This window comes from Pseudopipra pipra, chromosome 8 (assembly GCF_036250125.1).
Source record: "Pseudopipra pipra isolate bDixPip1 chromosome 8, bDixPip1.hap1, whole genome shotgun sequence".
NCBI classification, from domain to species: Eukaryota; Metazoa; Chordata; class Aves; order Passeriformes; family Pipridae; genus Pseudopipra; species Pseudopipra pipra.
The window spans coordinates 14,804,572-14,825,402 of NC_087556.1; the positions used below are offsets into that span (position 1 = coordinate 14,804,572).

General features: G+C 40.1%; 1 long non-coding RNA gene across 2 annotated transcripts in view; it reads right to left on the bottom strand.

Annotated features, from left to right (window-relative positions):
• LOC135417927 (uncharacterized) overlaps window positions 1-20,831 on the bottom strand; it is a 101,597-nt gene that overhangs the window by 52,444 nt on the left and 28,322 nt on the right. For both annotated transcript variants that reach the window (XR_010432272.1, XR_010432271.1), the window contains exon 3: window positions 8,167-8,332. This is a non-coding gene — a long non-coding RNA (uncharacterized LOC135417927). The remainder of the gene's footprint in view (window positions 1-8,166; window positions 8,333-20,831) is intronic.

A 20,831-nucleotide genomic window follows, 5' to 3' on the forward strand; every position in this document is an offset into this window, starting at 1 on the left:
GCCACATTTTATTAGCTGCATACCTGTCTAATCAATGTTAAGGTGGTTATATTTGGTGTAATTCAGTTTAATGTTGCATATATTGAAAGGGTTTCTGCTGGTCACAGTAATGTAGCTGCTCCTAGGATAGAAATACAATTACAGTACACCAGTGGGACAGATTTTGAAGGATGTGAACACATAAATCCCAGTACTGGTGTACCTACCCACGTAAAACCATACCAGGAGTGTAATGCAGGCAAAATGTAAGCTACCCCAAAATGAAATCTGACAATCACAAAAGGGAAAATTATTTAGTTCTCCTGAGATAACTGATAATAAAAAATTGGTTAGAAACTTATATTTGCATATCACTTCATAAAGTACCAATATTTTCTGTCATTATTAGTGACCTATTAGCCTAGCAGTAATTTTTGTGACCAACTGGGCCTAGTTGTCAGAAGTCAGATATGAAGAAACAGCAAGCTCTTCGGTATTTTCAATTTCAAAAATCACTGGTCACTTCTGAAAATTTAGGCTGCTATCATCATTACATATTACTTTGAAACAAAACTCTCCATCCCTTGAATTTGTTAGTAATTCACTGCTGATCTATGGCTCCAATTTTGTCATCAAACTGATGTTTGTTCATGCAAGTAGGACTTCTGAGCAAAGACTGCAAATTTAGGCCAGTAGAAAAATAAGCACTACCACCCAAGTTACCACAATACCCAGCTTGAAATTTTGGTCCAAAGCATTTGATTTAACAATACCATAAAGTGTTGCCAAGCTCTCAGTTCAGAGGAGAAGATTCACCAAATCATGCATAGCAGTTTTTCAAATCCGTACTTATTCAGAGACTTCCAGGATAAGAAATTAAACTTCGTCTTCCCTTATGTTATGTGGCTGAGCCTGTGCAGGCCAAAAGCCAAACACTCTGATTAGTGTTCTAGTGAGAAACGCTCCAACACCAGTGAAGAATACATTGACACGAGGCACCTGCATGCTTAGATGGAAGATTTCTCAACAAACATGGGTGCTGTCACAGGACACTGATACCTTTGGTACACAATGCAATTGCCATCTTAGAACTTGTTTCATAAATCAAGGTATTCTGGACTTTCTGGTCAGTTTAGCCTTAGAAACCAGACAGATCTCAAACACATAAGGACATCCAAACACTGTTAATATTTTCTAAGAAAAATTATGCTAAAATGTAACCCTTTGGTTAAATTCCATTAAGGCACGCATTCAGGAACAAGGGCACATACCAAGAAAATTATTTAGGCATTCCTGTAACACATCTAAGACATGGGAATTGAATCAAAAATCTGAGAAAAACAGGAATTCTGACCAATAATGTGGAAAGGAAAACAAAACAATTACTTTAAAAACTTTACTTTTTTTTTTTTAACAACCGTATATGTACTTGTTTGCAGAGGTGCTTCATTGGCTCAGTTATATTATAAGACTAGAAAACACATACAAGCTTTCAAAAGCTGACAGATAGCAGGGGTTGGGGGTGGGGAGCAATTCTTTTTTTTTTTATATTATTATTCACTGCAATAGGCTTGTTTGCTTGTTTCTTAGTATCTTGGGAGCAGTGATTAAAAACAAGCCCAACATTTTCTCATAATAGTCTTCCTTTGACTTTACCTGACACCAAAATGGGCTTTGAGTAAAGCTGGTGATGGTCTCCAAGTGACACACCAGTGAACCAGGCTTTGCTACCAAGAAGTAGAAATAATTATAATGCCTTATGGGCTTCCCAAACCCATCCAACAGTTTTGCCTTTCAATTTGATGAAAGATAGGCAAGGAGCATAAAAAGCACACATAAGGTATGTGATGCTTTGTGTTCAGCAAGGCAAATTTGTATGACATTTTCTCCCTTCTGTTTTCTCAGTGAGTGAGTGAAAGCTTGTGCATGTTTGTCAGACTGGCCCTCCATTAAATGTCTCTTCATGGAAATAAGGGGATATTTATGCACAGTGACTAATGAATGGATGCATTCCAGCATCTGCTATTGTGTACTTCCTGTAAAGTCATTTATTATTCTATCTAACAAACACAGTGTTCTTGGGTTGATGCTTAAGATTAATGAGGCATTTACTCCTATTCAAGAAACAAGTTCAGAAGACACATTTTCTCCCATTCAGCTGTGCTGATAGTTTAATTAATGCCATTAATACATATAAGTCACCAAGAGCTGTTTTATGGTAACACTGAGGAAAGTTGGCAAAGCAAGGAAATTTCAGAGGTAAAGCTACAACATAACACTTCCCTTTGTTTTCAGGTAGTACAGGATTCTCCAGACAGCGGGTGATCTTACAGGCTACATGAGTAACAAAATCCCAAGATGTAATGAGCTGAGGTAATAACAGAGTATCAGTCTTAACTCTGCTTGTGTGGGCTTAGTCAAATCCTTAATGTGATTTCATTAAAAAATTTCTTTTTGTGTAGATGCATGTCATATTTTTCATCTGTAGTATTAGAAACAGAAAAAGGAAGAACATGTCCTCTTGTTGAAATGTAGGAGTTGATACAGTAGACCATAACCGATGCTATGGACTCATTTAAAGATATATGAGGAAAACTTTTCAAAATGTGTATTGTTTCACTGATGTGACAGGAGGACTGTAATGGCTCTTTCAGTACTCCTAGGGGTTTTCTGCTCAAGTTTCTGTGTGGTGCCTTTTCTGTTAGAGATGCCTAATTGCCAGGCCCACTCAGGCCAGCACAGAAAGCTTGGTGTGAACCAGAGTGTCACTGGGTTCACATTTCAGAAACAGAACTGGAAAGCAAGGAGTGAGCATGGGAATATACAAGTGTAGGGGAGGGTGTAGGAACTAAAAATACAATGAAAAGGTGGCACTTAACAGCGCTTCACAATCCTGGTCCCAGAAGAAAACAACACATTGAAATAAAGGTACACCACTCAGGCACCAAAACATAGGCCTCCAAGTCTTGTCTAGAGCTAACTTTTCAACCACAGACTTATGACTGAGTTAATCTTCTCCCTGCTGTAACCCAAAGTGATCATCTAATGGTCTCCATAGATGCATAAAATATGCACAAGATGTGAAACACCTTGAAGAAATGGTTCTTACTGAAATTGGACAGCAGTCCAAGGACCAAATCCACTAGTGATCCAGAGAAGTAAATACAACAACATACAGCCATATTACAGCTATAGACAGCTGCTTGTCTGTAAGAGACAGAGCTCTGATTTAATTTCTTTGAGCCTCCTAATTACAATTTTTCTTTCCTCACTTTCAATTATCTCAAAGACTGGTAACAGAAAGAGAAACTAACAAAACAACAACATTACCCCAAACCAAACAGGCTTTCAACATTATTTTAAGTCTCCAAAGAAGAGAAATAAGCAAATCAAAGCAAAACTGGAACTGTTCATGAGGAGCACTGGATATCAATGTGGTCAGGCTGCTGACAGTGCTGTGCAGTGCTTTGTCACCATATAGCTTTGCTGCTAAAAGCCACCTCCAGTCTGCAGTGGACAACTCCAGGCACAGGGGTGGATGTAAAGTTTGGTATAGTATCTGCTAGAACAAGGAACTCCTGTACAGCTGTATAAAGAAAAGCTCATTAGCTACTCTCAGTGTTACTGCAATTCCTCAAGTAAACTAGCAAAGTCCAGTAGGATAAGCAAGAGGCCTTGAGAAATACATTTAGGTCTTCAGGAAAGATTTCTAAAACCTGTCCTTCAACAAAACAGTTTTGCTTATACTGAAAATTCAGTGATTAACAACACAAGACTATATGAATATATTTGTTACTCATAAAAACACCTTCTCTCCCCAGCATTCCCAGCCAGAAGCTGGGAATAATATTGTAATATTATTGTAATAAACATCTGAGCCTGAAACAGTGATGGTGCCAACAGCTGTAAGGACATGCTATGGACAACTAAGGAGTAAGACCTGCTAGACAGGTGCCAGACATACAGATATCACCCATCCCTTACTCTGGGAGTAATATAGATAGAATTACATCTTCTACCCACAGAATAAAATACAGCGCATAATCTAATTCTCACCGTTGTTAAAGACAACAAACTTATTCTTTCAACTTTCTTCTTCAAATTGTTTGCAAGAAGTTTGATCAACAGCCTCAAAAAACTTACTTCTTTTTCCTGCAAGGGTTTCCTAGTGCTTAGCCTGCAGCTGTTAGCATTGGATTTCAAGACACACTGTACTAAACTGTATTAGGCATGTGAAAGGACTTTCATTCCTCATTAGCTGTGCATAAGAAAGGATTGTAACTTTTAAAAAGAACTAAGCAGCTTTGTAAAAAACTCGAATTTCCCTCTAACAAAAATCATACTTGTTAAAACTTTTTTTTATTCCCAGCTGAACTATGCTTCAACTCAAAGCAAATAAAGTCATCAGTTGACTCCATTCTATTAGAGGACAGCATTTAGAGAGAAGAATGAAAAAAAAGAGAGAAAAAGAGTCCAATAGGTCCTTGAACAGTGGTCCCTTGTCTGTCACATCAAGACATGGCTTATACTTCACACACTATTGACCATGAAAAGCAATCTTGCGACTTTTGAAGCCCCATCACAAAAAAAGAAAAAGAGTGCAAGAGAAAACTTTTCTTGAAATGTCGAGGATGGGGGGCTGACTGCTCTCATCTCCTATGATTAATGACTTGTGGCCTTATTGTGTAGAGGCTGCTAATTAGCTTCAGACTGATTAAGGCTGCAGAATGCAAAATTCAGCTTGATAAACCTGGACAGTCTCCATTCCCCACCCCAAACAACCCTGGTGCAGAAACTCTGGCATCCAGTTTCATGGTAAAAACATTCTCATGGAACTGATGTAATCCCAAGCAACTCTGGGCTTCACCTAGCTAGAAACTTGAACTGCAGTGCTTTTCTGTATAATGATTTTTCAGTCCTGTCTTAGTTTCCTGTTTTTATCTAAAAACTTGCTTGACACTTTGAGTCTGTTTACTTTGAGTAAACAGACATCACATATTAACAAATCTTATTCAAGACCATTTCAACTGTAGTTAAAAAGCAAACCAAAATAGCAGGTGGATACTTTTAATCCTCCATTATCCACTTATTAACAAATGAGAGCTAGTTAATTATGCCTCTAAAAAGTTGCACATAGCCTTCTTGTATGCTCTTTACAGATGCATTTAAAAAGAGAGAAGAAAAGCAGCAATTTCTAAATTGTTATTGCCTAACATCCTGACCACCTGATTTACTGGAATACGTGCTGAACCTTTAATTTGCTAATAATTGTTTGCCATAGGTATAGAGATGGAAGTCTAGTACAGAGGGAACTTCACTCTGTTCTTTCCTGACTCCCCTCCTTCCCTCCTCCCAGTCTCAGATTAAATCTGCTTGTTAAATTGATCTTCACATGGTAAAGCATTACATTCCACTAACACAGGAAGGCTGCGAATACTTATGCCAGATTTTTAACACTAACCTCATCAAACTGATGCACTGCAACATAAGGCCGATTAGCATAATAACTGATTACTCGTCCTCTGGGCATCCGCAACTAAAATTAAAAACTTTAGCAGCTCATATAACAAAGTAATATGAGCTTATTTTTTGAGATACCTTCAGTTTCAAGAGAGAAGAAAAAAAAATTTGTTTCCAGGCCAGTTCCAGAGAGGGAAAGTTTCTCAGTTTTGTTGGGATGGATTGAAGTGCTGATAATTTCCTCTCTACTGAATAAAACCTAGATAAATATCTGTGCACAAATGATAAAAAAAATAATTCCACTATGACAATCTGGTTAATTTATTTCAAACATATAAAGTCTGAATGCCTTCAACACATCAGTTGCTTGAATTCAAGGGGCTTCCTTTCATGCTCTGGATTTTCCAGAGCATCCTTCAGTTGTGCCACTCATTACTCGCTTGCATTGCTCTACACCCACAAGGCACCTGTTGCACCAGGTACTGCATTTTGGGAAGTGAAAATACAGTCATGATGCAAAAGAGTAAGTTCCGTATTGCAATAATACATCCCCAAGAGTAACTGTAGCAGGCCCTACCAATGGGAGAGTTCGTAGGGGCAGTGCTAAATTTATGATGAAAGGCAACAGATGGTCATTGGAAATAGTAACTTAAAGTAACATGAGATGACTGCGATAGGCAACGCAAGGAGAAGGACATCATCCACAGTCTCTTTCAGGTCCCCAGCAAGAAGCCTAAGTTTATGCCTATCTTGAAACAGGCGAGCAATCCCTTTGAAGCCAGAAATAACCAGATTTTTAAGTACTTTTGTGTCCATGCATTTATTTTCACTGTAATTATAAAGCATATGCACTATGTGCTGTAAACACTAACAGACCAATCTCGGTATTCCTGTAAGGTACAACAGTACCTCCAGCATCAGTGTCTCACTCAAGACCTGGGATTTAACTTATTGTTTATAAGCATTTTTCTATGCCTTACCCTGTTTCTTTTTTGCCTTGTTTTGCTTTCAGCAAGGCTCTTTGTAGTGTCATAACTCACAATCTTTCTAGTCAGACTTTGTTTGTAAAACCTCTATTGTTTCAGAACAATGGAGTTGTGACCTGTTCGAAGGCAGAATTGCAATCAGGGCCCTCTCCGTACTTTCTCAGGGTGCACTTTGTGACAAAGTGAATAGACTATGCAACCCTATTGATGTCAGCCAGGAGGGGAAAAATAGGTTCCCTCAATAAATCTCAACATAAATCTTCTTGCCCTATCTCACCATCTGTATGAATTCACCCAAAGCACAAAAATATTAGGCAGAACAAGTATCCCCAAGCCTAAAAGACTGAAATACTGCTTCCTGACCAAAATGGATTTCTTTCATGCTTATGGCAGTTTGGGGGAATTCACAGGCATAGAAAGCAACAGGTGGAAACACAGCTTGGGCCAAGAAAAAGTGAATGAGATTGACCCTAACATCATGAATATGCTACACTCTTCTGTGTCAGTTGCTATAAGTTTCCTCAGGGACAGGTTTGTGCCTTCTGATGCTTTCTTACCACCCATGACTTTGGTTTTCTAATTTTGCTACCAATGCTACAGAACAATTATCCACATAACACAAGCATTAGCAGTAGAACAGCCACATCTTTTTTCCTTGTTTGAAAATGGTGCATTCTGTAGTTCTGGTTTTGAAGATCATTTAAGGGTTGCTTAGAATGGATTGAGAATGACTATGTCGCTTTTGAGATATAATTCTAGTCACTTGTCAGTGGTACTCACCCTCTTTTAGCTTTACCATGGGTTTTGTGCATATGCTAAGAACATAAGATAGTCAAAGAACTCGCTGCAGAAAAGAGAAGCAAATGGAAGGGTTTTCCTTAACTTCACTGGAAAAAGCCCTCAGATAACACCTAGATGTATTCTAGGCATTTAAAGCAACATGTGCAGTCAATATGAATTTTCATTATCATTCATGAAAGAAGAAAACAAAAAAGCCAGAGAAAGCACCAAAACAAGCAAACAAATAGAGTCTCCAACTTAATTGCTTAAGCTTTTGTGGGAAAACTGAAAGCACTTCAGAGCAGTGCTACCTTTTTGTCCAGTGTCAATACAGCTTCTAACACAGCAGGGTTCCAGTTTTTGACCAAGTCTTTCAAACAGTGCTCCATTGAGCAACAACAGCATAAAGCCAGCTTAAGCCAAGTTATTTCTAAAATTGAATTATTATTTATGTTTTTTTAGCATTCAATCAATTTTGAGAGCAATTGAATTCTTCTATAATGTCTTCCATCTGAGCAGAGCATATCAAAGTGCTTTGCAACAAATTACTGGTTAAAATGTGAAAAAAAATAAAACTTGTTATAATGGAAGGCAAAGGATCCCATCTCAGCCATGCCCTGCTAGAGGGGAAATACTACTGTAAATGCATCAGAACAAAAAGCACAACTGATTTTATAAAATTACAGTTGTGCTGAATCAATGCATATTCATCATATATAACTTCATATAGCAAATTTCAGGCAATTTTTTTTGTAATGCTACTTAGAAAATACTTCAACGTAAAATGGTTGTTTAGGCAACATTAGTAAAATTGCATTCTTACTGGTCATACAAGCCATGAACATCAGATCAACTTTCTTAGATCTGTATCAGCTGACCTGGTCATACCTACTCAATGGCTGACCACTCTGAATGAATGAAAAACAAAGAGAGGAAAAAACCCTATGAAGCAAACACTCACCTTAGATGTCCTCAGCAGAAAAGATGGATAGTGATCAACCAGAGTTCCTTATGTGTGAGACACACGCAGAGGACCAGCCTAGGGGTGAAGAAAGGCAGAGGAATCCACTACAGTTCCTCCAGGACTTGTCCATCCAGCAACTTTCATAAGGAATTAGTTTATTTCTCTGTGTTGAAAATACAAAGAAAAAAAATGAAGAAACTAAAAAGAGCTCAACTATGACATCCCTCCCCTCACCCCCTCCAGACAGACAAACCTTTCACAACATCCACAATCTATTCATTTAGTAGCACTGAAGTTATTTAGCAACTCACAGAAGAATGTGTAAAAATTTAATTATGTGTATTTTAAAATCCCACTTTTAGTAAAGATAGAATAACTATGCTTTGCTCTGGCATAAAGCATTTTACAAGGTACCATAAAGCAACTTTACCATGCACAGACAATGCCTTTGCTCCTCAGTATTAAGCAAAACACTTTGTTAATCCACCTCACTACTTTTACAGTCTCATGATTGGTTTAACAGCTGAGTATCACCACCAAATCAATTCAGGTGTCCTCATTAACACCTTTGTTCACTGTGGCTATGGTGTGTTTGCTGATTGCCTGGGCACTGAAGGGATGGCAATAACACCTAGCTGCCATTGCTCCCATCAGCAGAGGACTTGTGGAAGGCTGTAAGGACAACTGGAGTCCAGGGAATGCTGCAGTACCATAGGAGAGGGTAGGGTGGTCAGGGGTACAGCTGGCCAAGCACTCCCATTTCTACCAAGATACTGGGTGCAAAGTTAATTGTGGTAATTAAGAAGTGAAAATGTTTATATCTACATGAGAGTTTGTGTGTCTCAAGCACAGCACATCACTCCAGAAGTCAAATGTAGCAACCTAAGAGATCAGAGCGTAGAGGTGCTAGAGGAGGCATGAAAGAAGAGAACTAGAGAACAGACTTGAGGATGTGAAGACCTGTGATGACAAGCCAAAAAAATACATTCAGGTTATGCATCTGTTTAACAAATGAAGATATCTGAAAATAGATTGTCTGAATACTGTGAAATAAGCCTAATTACTGGCAATCTATAAGATTGTAGTGGGGTCAACCAGATTAGTATTAGAATAATTATAGGTCCAACAGTGAGATCATCATAATTTACAGATACTTTTGAGGCAATAATGATAGAATGGTTTGGGTTGGAAGTGACTTTAAAGGTCTTCTAATTCTAAATCCCCTGCTGTGGACAGGGACATCTTCCACTAGACCAGGTATCTCAGGGCCCCATCCAACCCTGAACACTTCCAAGGAAGAGGCATTCATAACTTCTCTGGGCAACCTGTTTCAGATACTATGTTTTGTTAGACCAATGAGGTGTAAGGGCAGCAAGTTTTTTGAGCATACAATTCTTGTTTGATGGCATAAGGGATATAAAAATCAGTAACACGGGCAAACTTGGCCTCTTGGTATTTTGATTATGATGCATAAAACTTTGGAGAAATAAATTTCTTATTGCACAATATCAACTAGCTCTCCCAGGCTAGGTCATAACTGACTGAGGGACACTTAGAGCTTCTATTTCCACTTAGCAACTAGGAAATTAACTTTATTTTCAACAAATTATTGTGTACTACAAAGAAACCCAAACCAAAACCACTGTGTATTTTAGATGCTGTATAAAAATTAGTGTCCTGGGATGTGTGTGGGAAAGAAACAGTACTTAAAGTTGGTAATTAAGATTATTAATAATAGCAAAAAAAAAATCCATTCTCCAAGCAAGACATCATAATGCTTAATAATTGATTGTAATTTTCTGTAATAAATGCTAATGAATTAATTTATAAAGTAATGTAGCTTTATATGTTTATTCTCTTTCCTAAGAGATATTTGTGTTGGTGTTATGTCAACAATTTAATACATTAAAATAATTTATAATTATTTATTATTACTTTCAACACCTCTTAATAAACAGCAGTTGTTTCACATAAATACCAAAGCAATCTTCAGAGCACATCTGTGTCCCCAGCAAGCACTCAGGCTGGCTTGTGAGTCCTTTTACCATCTGTGAACCTGCATGATGAAACTGCATCAGCCAGCTGAATGTCCCAGAGAGCAGAATGAGCAGGCCTGCAGGGAGGACCTTGCCCTAGCCTGGGATTTACCAGCATCCAGTCTGTGTATCTCCAGGGCCAAACACTTCCACTGGGAAGAGATTCAGTCACTCCTCAGAGAGAAAATCATCCCTCCAGACCAGACACTGAGTTAGTAGCTCTGAATAATCTCTCCCACCTCTATACAATTTCCTACCTTGAAGTCTGTCCATATACTGCTTCTACTGCTTCATCTTCTAGGACAGAATTCCTCTTCATCCATTACTTTTGCTAGGACTGCAAATATTCATGACAGCTTTTTCTACTCAGCTGTTTGATTCATCTGTGAAGGTTATTGGGCCCTACATTAACCTCTTTTGGGCCACACGGATGTATATCTCCGGCTGCACTTGCATTCCTGATGTGGAGCGTCTCTCAGCAAGAGTGGCAGCAATAACCAGGGCAGTGCCCTCTGTGGAGCTCCAGGAATGTGATTGCAGGCAGTTCCTGCAGGACCGAGCGACACAAATCTCCTGCCTGCTGCAGGCTCAAAGCTAATGGTGAGGGCAGCTGTTATCCATTCCACTGCACATGCTGCAGGAAAGATGTTGTCCCGTATAGGAAATCTGAACCTGCAATTCCTGGCTGTAGGATCAATGTGACAATGTGATCAGCACCATCCTGCCTAGTGCCTAGAACTGAATCAGGACTAGACCAGTGTTGTCCCTCTAGGGATAAAAGATCACATCTTTTGCAGCACTAGTAGGAGTGGTGGTGAGGCATATGGTGAATTGGCCACATCAAAACTCTCTCTTTATAAAGCTGTCACACCTGGATCACCACTGCTGTCTCCAGAGTCACCTCAGAAGGCCCAGACTGCACCTGTGCTGCACAGTGGTCTGCATGTCCTTGCCTATGCCACTCTTATGATGGGCTGACAATGCCTTTACAGTACTGTTTTATCTGATTCATCTCCCAGCTGTTCATCCTCCTGATTTATGCCATCAGCACCAAAGCCTGATTAGCAAACAGAACAGAAGGAGAGGGATTCACGCTGTCCTTCTAAGGTTTATGAGTGCTGGCATGCCTTTTTTATTCCTCTGAACTTGAAATCCTGAGCACATCCACTGCCTTCCTCTTTGTCAGGCTCCTCCATGGTGTTTAGTAGTAGCTAGTTGTCCTCTAATTTAAAGGGAATTATGGATCTGACTCAGAAGATTCAGCAGACAGAGTATAGGTTATTGTGGGTCAAGGAGTAGACCTTACTTCAGCCCAAGGCACAAAAGTAAAATGAGAACTTTTAACTGACCTGTTCTTAATTCCCAATAAAAGACAAAAAAGCCCCAAGATGGCAGTAGCTAGGCCTCTTCATTTCATGAAGTGTCACAAGAGTTGGATATTATCCCAGTGCTTCTGCTGCTGTTTTAAAAAGGCAGGTCTTGATATAATCATTCAGACATCATGAAGAGTTGCAAAATTTGCCACCTCAAGGTGTCTCTGGAGGTGCTGCAATGCAGTTATTGCAAAAGGGAGGAAGCAAACCCCAAGGAGCTCAGACCCGGGGCACTTTTTTATAAATGTATGGATGCTATTCTGCTCGCACCTTTGCTGTAAATGTGAAGCTCTACAGGATGTGGTTAAGATCTGGGCTATGTGGCTGACTCGTCTAGCAGACACACAGCTCCTCTGGGCTTTGCTGAGACAGAAACACAAGGAATAAAGGGATTAGATTGTATTGTGGGTTGAGAGCCAGTTTTGGTGGAGTTTTAATCTCCAAGAGAATCATTGCCAAAGTCACTTCTTAATGTAGTAGTTTGAGAGACAGGTTCTGTCTTAGGACCCAAGGCTAACCTATTTGATGTCACTCTACAAGCAGAGCAGGTACTGGGTTTGCAATGTATATTTGATGTCTAGTGTTGAAAAGTGAGTTGATTGAAATGCTGTCAGGCTGCATTTTGAATGATTGCACTACTAATGTCACCTACAGGAAACTTGATGGACATTCTGCCTTACATAGAATACAGTAGGCTGGAAATCATCATTTGCAAATCATCACCTTTGAAAGTACAACAACCAATTCAGCTGGAAAAAAAAAAGAATTGGAAACATGTTGAAGAAACATTAACCTGAGGAAGTGAGCAAATCAGAAACACCAAATATTTAGGTTCATGGATTTCTCATTAAGGAAATTTTCAGCCTACTGTATTTCTTTTGGGGTGTTGCATTTCAAACCCTGTATTTTGTTTGATAATGTAATTCTACCACAGGAAATCTAATCAGGTTGTCTTCTAAGTTTTTACTGGTATACATCAGTATGGCACTTTGGGGTTCTGTTCATTTATGACAGTAGTTTTAAAAAATCTGTCACTATATACAAATGTGAAAAAATAAGTAGTAGAACACAGGCATATTTTTGAAAGGATATGGGATTTAGCTAAATAACTGTCATTGAGATTAACAAGAACTTAAGTGTTTAAATTTAATAGTTGATCATATAAATCACAGTTTTGACCTGTATTTCCTTGCCATGACATGAACCTAGGTTAGAGTTTATAAAAGTTCATGTCACAGGATAGAGGTAAGGATGATTTCCTTATTTCTAGTGCCTCCTATCCTCCACAAAAGTAGAATTCTGCAATTAATTTTACATCAATCTGGAGATTAATTTTAGCAATGTGCTAAAACCATTGGCTAATAAGTGACCTCACAGAACCAACATCCCAGAAAGAGGAAGAGGCAGGTCTAAGGAAATATTAGTATTTCACCACAGTCATCTACTATTGTCAGCTCATGTTAGCTAGTCAGCAATAATGCTGAAGCATTTCTTCAAGTAGTCTCCCACCAGATTTTCTGAGAAATTTGGTATGAATTTATTGTGAGTGAATTCTTCTAAAAAAAAAAAAAACAACAGAAACTGGGATACAGGCTAGATGTTCAACTGTTTCATTTAGAAATACTGTGGGATTTTTTTTCATATACCAGTGTATTTATATATATCCCCAAAGAAATTATGGTCTCCTTGAGCATTACAGAACACAACATGTCATCTAGAAGAACATTTGAAATTCTATATAAATTTGGCCCCGCATCAAGGAAACTCTATTCCTTCCACTAAGAAATGGGGACAGGAGATCATTTTGAGTCTGCACAAAGTCAGGCAGCAAGTTAGAGACTTCTGTGCCTTCAGAAAACAAAAAGATTACATGTTGAAGCAGGAACTGCTCATACAGTTGCAAAACCAAGTAGAAGCAGTAATGCACTTCTTCCCCAATCCCTCGAAAACCCACTGCTCATGGTACCATGTGTAGCAGTGAGATGTTCAAGCAGACCCTGTTTTTCTTGAGCAGGGAACATGTACAGTGCCATGGAGAGGTCAGACCTTGACTAAAGGCAGGCTGGCTGGGAGCTCTCCTGCTGCACTGCACACATGAATCCTAAAAGGGGACACTTTTAGCAGAAAGAGCAGGGCTTCTCCAAGGAGAGAACAAGCTGGGAAATGAGGGTAACCTGAGTGAAGCCCCACGTTGCCTGAACAGGACTGGGCTGGTGGTTGTGATGAGGTCCATTGACAGTTCCAGACAAAGTGAGATAGTCAAGGGCAGGATACTTCCAGGGAGCCCAGTCAAGAGAAAAGACTGAAAATGGGTTAGTGACGCAGGTCTAAGGTACAACCAGGATGCAGAACAGGAGACAAAGTTACCTTGCAGGGCAGGTCTGGAGTCCACCCAAGAAAGCCAGTCACAAGCCAGAGCAGTGGATGAATGGCACTGGAACACTTATAACTTGGCTTAGGGGACAGCTAGGTGCCCAAGGCTGAGCTGGCCTGGACCCACAGGCAAGGGTTGTGAGTGGAGGTCTCAGGTGAGACTTACCAGAGTTATTTAGGCCAATCAGGGCACTCATACAGCCCAAACTATACTTTGGAAGGAGATGAGAGTCTAAAGCCCTGTTTAAGCAAGAAATGCAACTGCTTTACCTTTCAATAAAAATATACACCTGCACTTACACTGAAAAGCTGGCTTTGCCCAACAAAAGATCAGGTGTTTCTTCAGCACCTGATATAACCTCCTATATGTTGGGGAGGTTATGTTTGCATGTGTTGGGGCAAAAAAAGTTCTGCCCAGAGAGTGATGGGCAGCCTTACCTCTTACTTGTCTGCAAAAAGTAGTTTAATGAAGACAAGTTTAAATATATAAATACTTACATAAGAAATAGACCCCCCAAAAAAGTGCCCAGGTTTAAATTTTTTTTATTCCTCTCTCTAAATTGAGCTTAAGTCATTAACTCCTATTCAAAATTGGGTAAAAGTCTTAAATGAGTAAATGGTAGGCTTCTTAGTCTGTGTGTCAGTTTAAACATAAACAAAATTAATGCCTTCTAAGGGAATCTTTCAATATTTAGAAATTAGCTGGCTGCCTGATTACCGAGAATTTGTATGCACATTCTTTTCTTTCACTGATCTGTTCTTTCAACATCAGGAATGGTAACTCTCTGGGAACTGTTTACCCAAGATCAGCGTGGTTCAAGTGTTACTTAGGATCTCAGTTAGCATTTCTTGGGTTTAAAGTGTTTAGTCCTCAGGGGGAAGTGAAAATGACAGCAGGAAGAACCTGAGGTACTAAGTCCTGCTGAAGCTGGCACTTGATGACAGGAGAGGAATGAACACACCAGGCACTACATTTTATGATAGAACAAACAGGGAAGTTTGTATTAGATTGTATCAACTTCTGTTGTGCCTTGAGCACATCAGAAAGAAAAAAAACAAACTGATGAAAGTTACAGGGTACAAAAGCAAGAAGAGTGCCTGGAGAATGGGAAGTTGGGAATATGTGTAAAATGGAAATAAACAGTTGGGGGGGGGGGGGAAAGACCTGTCACCCCTCTCATGAGAACTATTTTAAGTGATGGCTTTGCAGTTAAGATGAGAAAGAGCTTATTCCTTCCTCCCTCATCCCCAGTCCCACCAGAGGGAGACATGTGCCCAGGGAGGAATGGCTTTGGCATCTGATAATCCGAGCCTCATGTCAGAAAGATGAATATTTTCTCAGAAGTAAAACATGCAGTGTTGAAGGGTAGGGTGTGTGGAGGTAGCATGCGAAAGCCATCTTTGATAAGCCTAGGATATTAGAGGAGTATCCACCACTTGAAGCAGTGATGCCTCATAAGAAATGCTAGGAGCCATGGATCCCTGTTTACAGAAAGCTGATATCAGGTTGTTTCAGAGCTGTGAGACCTGTGCGGGCAAACTGATCCGTGGGTACAAGTACGCCAGCTCTGAGTACTCATGCAGAGTTTGGACATACAGACACTGGTAAACATCTTGCTGGCCCTACTGTGGGTAACCTACTTCCAAACCTATATAGATGTTCCATCCAGTCAAGGTCCATCTCTTCTGGACAGTGTTACTGAGCACAAAGAGTGAACCTTTATTTCCTGCTGCCATCACTTGCCATCGATCAAAGCTATAGCAGGGTGATGACCCACTGCAGAACAGAAAGGCTGTAATACATTCTTCCAGAAAGATAAATGCTTTCTGAGGCTTACATATAGCCATAGCTGTAACATAGCCATCCATCCATCCGTCCCTGCACTTAGAAACAGGTTGGCTTACTAAGGATCCAACAGCAAAAGGCAGTTTGCTCTCCCTTTCAGATGTGCTACTCTTTTCCTCAGTAGGTCAAAGTCCTCTCCCTAAGCTGCAGTCATTCTTAGGAAATGCTACCAGGGAAGACCAATGCCTGCCTCTCCTGTGATACTTTCCCAATATAATTGTAAATCTGCAACACTCTGAGCAGGCCACGAATTCCACAGGCCAAACTGTAAACACTGCAGAAATTTGAGGTCCTTGACATTTCACTGAAAGCAAAGCCGTGAGACTGAGGAAAACAAGCTAAAGGCTAAGTTAAGATATGTCTACCAGCTCCTAAGAAGGATCAGTTCAAATAAGGAACTGCAGTCACAATTTCCTGCTTGATTGTCACTTTCCTCCAGTGAAGAAATAGTCTGCTACTGGCCCTTGTCAGGAACAAATTACTTTCCCTTCACTGCCAACTCAGCTCCACGTGCCCTGCACAGAAGAGAAGCAGCACTGCAAAAAGGCAGTTTTCCCCAGAGGTTATGAACTACACAGGCTGGTAATCTGTACAGATCATTTTAAAGGGGTAACTTACCCTGGATTTACTGAGAGCAGTATAAAGGAGTAAGTGGGAGCTTTGTTCTAAATGAATTGAAAAAAATTTGCCATGCAACATTTTGCATAAGAATTCTCATCAATTAAGATTTTTAATCCCCTAAGAGCAAGCTTTAGGGAGGGCTAAGACAAAATCTAAACAATAAAAGAAATGTGGTGAAAGCATATTGGTATTTTAGCTTATATTCTTGGATGGAGTTGATCTGTACAAAAAAAGAGTATTTTTAAATTAAAATTAGTTACAAAGAAAAATGTTTTGAGACATACTACTTTCAGACTTCCAATTTGTTTGCTTTTAGTGTGGGCAAGATACAATGAGCAAAACACAGGCATTCTACTCAGGCTTTCCTCACCTCATCCTTTTCAAAAATGTGTGTGAGAAATAGGGAAAATCATCAACAAACGGGGTCCCAAGTGCAGGGTGCTCACACTGAAGGACCATCTGGAGTGTATTCTACGGCACAGTCTAAGAGTCCTTATTCAGCAGTTATCATCAATGGTAGCTTCATCGAGAAAGGTATGTCTGTCAGAGTTCAGGATTCTAAGCTGAAGAAACTGTTTTAAAATACTGAGAATAAAATCACTAAAGCAATGATGTAAGCTTTGAATTCATTCCATTATCAAAAAGATTTTCCTCTTCAAGTGTAGATTTCCTAGTTTCTCAATTAGGAGGCATACTTTGGTGCTTTGCTTTTCTTCACCAGTATTTGTTCAGTCTAAATGAAAGTTTATAACTGTACTGTATCTATCACACTTTAGTAAGTCCAGATTTGGACAACTCTTGCCTGTTTACTGAAGTTTCTGGATTTGTTCTCTCCTAGGCAGAGAGTAACTCGATCTATGCATCCTGTTGATTCTTTCAATGTCTAAAATTAGCACTGTGAACACACGCTTCCTCTACCTGGTGGCATGCTCCCCAACAGAACTGGGGGCAGGCACTCGGACACAAAGGCCCGACTGTTGCTTTTTTCACAGGAGAAACCAGAGATTTTTAACTTCACATACAAGGAAGAGATCCCACCCTGCTCTCACATACAGTATATGTGACAAGTACCATTTTGTTCAGCTAAATGCTAAAAATGATAACATGGTTGCTGAGCACAAGCGGTGGCATCCATCCTAACGTATGACTAGCAGTACCCATGGCTCTGACAAGTCCGGGCATGGTAAAAATTATGTGGCGGTCACAGGACTGCACAGTTGGAAAGGTTAAAGAGAATCCCCCAGTCTCTCATTCCTCTCCTCTTTCACTCTTCCGTTCTCACATGGATCTCTCGGGACACTCCTGCTAGAAAAACGTTTGTCAGAAAGCGGAAGGCAACCCAATGGGAAACATCAGTGAACCTGCGTTTACTTTATTTAGAAATGACACCCCATCCCTGTCCCCTGGGGCAAAACTTCTTTTCTAGACATGACCTCAGAGATGTGCTACATGCACCCTGCACAATTTATCACCATGCTGCCTATAATTAGGTTTGTTAACATACAGCCTAGTGAGTCTTGTTGACTGGGAACTTAATCAAGTTACTATTGAGTTCTTGTATGCATTGCTTCGGGTGACTGTTTTACTTGTAGAATTATAGCTGTGACCAACGTGAGGAAATTAGCTCTGGACACAAGTTTTTTACTTTTTTTCCCCCTACATGTGAAAATATTTAGCAAACAGTGACAATGATGGAAAACAGTAGGAAACAAAATGTTCTACATTAGTATAAAACATGAAAAATGCAGCAAGGACCCTCAGTGGTACAACATGTGTTATGCTGGCTGGCAGTCCATTAGGCTTGATAGACATTTCACTTACCTAAGTCAAATATAACAGTCTAGTATTCATTAATATAAGAAGGGGGTTGTGGAATCAAGCCTACCATCTGGTTAGAACGACAGAATAATCTACAACTCATGATTAGGTCTAAGGAGTGGAATTTCACTTTAATCTTTTTCATTGCTCGAAATTTCCATCTGCGCAGTACGGCACATCATTTTTCTTCAAGACAAATGTGCTGTTTTTCATGTTCCAAAATTAGATCAGAAGAAAACGATTAATCATGTCATGGCCTGGGAAAGGAAACAAAGCCCTGATATTTCTCTCTCTCTTTCTCTCTCTCTCTCTCTCTCCCTCCCTCCCTCTCTTCACCCCCCGCCCCCCCCAGCCCCTCCCAGCTCTGGGTCTTTGCAAGGTCCTTTCTTTCCCTGCCTCAGTTTTCCACACAACTTTCAGAGGTTCACACTGTGGTGGGCTAGAAACATTCAGGAAACAGGAATCTGAAATAAAGACGTGGTTTAGATTTGCATGGCTGTTTTTATTTTCCCCTCGCCTCTCTCCCACTCCCAGTTTGCCACTTCATCTTTTCCTCCTCCTCTCCCTCTCTCTCTCCCTCTCCACCCCCTACCATGTGCCCCCTGGCACAGGACGACAGATGGTGACCTGTTTGCATGTGACACCGTAACTGAATCTAAACTCAAGGAAACAAGTCACCGGGCTGCAAATTAGTGAGACCACACAACTGTCAGGTGGCAGTCCCCTTTGACAGTTGTAGGCCATTATAGGAACATTGATGTTTTCGCAGTGTGACAAAAAGGAATCCTTTTTGCAGCAGACCTGTCTGTCAGCTGGCTCTCAAGTCATAACAAATCCCTGGCACTCAGCTGAGGCTGAACATTCGCAGCGTCAGGAGGATGATAAATGACCTGCAGGGCTTTGAAGTGCCTTGGCAGTTCAGATGGGTCCGCAGTGCTGACAGAGAAATATACACAACAGCGTAACCAATAATGAGAACATTAAACATTCCTGCTTTGTGACAGGCTGACAGAAAAACCCAGCCTCACATCAATCATCTGTGGAGATATAACCTTGACAATTAGCCCCCTCTCTGATACTCAGAGTAACCTTTTTTTTTTTTTCCCCTTCCCCACCTCCTTTTTTTTTTTTTCCTTTTGCCTCGCTTATCTTCCATGATCTTTTTTTTCTGGTATGGCAAAGAGGGAAAAAGCAGCAGAAAAAAAAAGCCGACATCAAAAAAGATCTTTTCCTTTTCCTTCATGCAAAAATAAAATATGCCAGGACAAAGTTTATTTGATGGACTTCCACCTATTTCCCTTTAGGAGAAAGGAATATATTTTTGCCCTATCTACCAAAGCATCTGTCACTACAAATACTCCTAGCAGAATTTTGTTTACATTTTATGTTTATTTTATTCCTTAGGTTTTTTCCCTTTCCCCAACTCTTACATTCATATCAGTAGACTCTGTTGTCAAGCATCATTTCCACTTGTAAGAATGAGATGATTAAGTATACGACTGTCCCCTTGTTACTGTATTTCAGGATCATTCAATAAAACAGATAGTATCTCAGCTTCTTCCCATAACCTTGTGTTTTCTTTTTTTTTTATGTGCCTGTGCACTGGTTTGCCATTTTTTAAATCCTTTTATAGAGCAAAAATAATCTTCAGAGGACAAATGAAAGGTGCAGCTAATCTTCCTGAAAACTAAACACTTTTAGTACCCCCCTGGAATCATTCTCACTGAAGAACACAGATGCATCCTGATTGTGAGGACACTCTCTCTGCTCACAGTGAATTTCTCTTGCTTTTCCCAGTGTGGGATCAGCAGAAATTCCTCCTGATACACATGATTGACATCTTGCCATGACTCTTCTGATGGCAGAGGCACTCAAGCAGTGGGGTCAACGGGAGTGGCCTGCACTCTGTGAGAAGTGAATTAGGCTTCTGGCCACTTTCTGCACTCCATCCTGGTGACCTGGAGTCCTAAGTCACTAATTCAACCCCACACAGAGGTTTCAAAGGAGCCTAAGAACCCTTGTGAAATAGCCTCAATCATAACTGAGGTTCAAAATGGCGTTTGTTGCAGAGGTTTTAATCTGGAGGAATATCAATAATGCAAAAACCCCAAAACCTTCTGTCATTGAAGTTAGCAGCAAATCCTCTAAGGTGTACAGTGCTCAGGTCTCTGGCTCTCTGCTCCCAAAGGAATTTCTGTTTTGCTTAAGCAATGACAAACATGCACTCCTGCTCTCATTGAGCACAGCGCAGCTCAAATACTTTGATGTGAAGTTTGGGTAGTGAAAAAACCAAGCACTTATAAATTTAAAAAAGCTGTATTTCTAACCCTGAAGTAAAGCCTGTCCACAAGGCCCATTTTCCTATGTATACTTTAAGGTTGCTGTGCAATGCTGGTGTAGTGAAAAGAAGATGAAAAGAAGTACAACACCCAAGGCCTTCAACCTTCAATACAGTTATAGAAGAGGCAGCTATAGACCCAGATGACGCTACTGAAATAATATATTCCAGAGTCTGTCAGCTGAGTCTTGCTGCTGTCAAAGTATGTCCTGTGCACGTGGCAACAGCTGTTGACTTTACTATTAGAAGAGGTCATC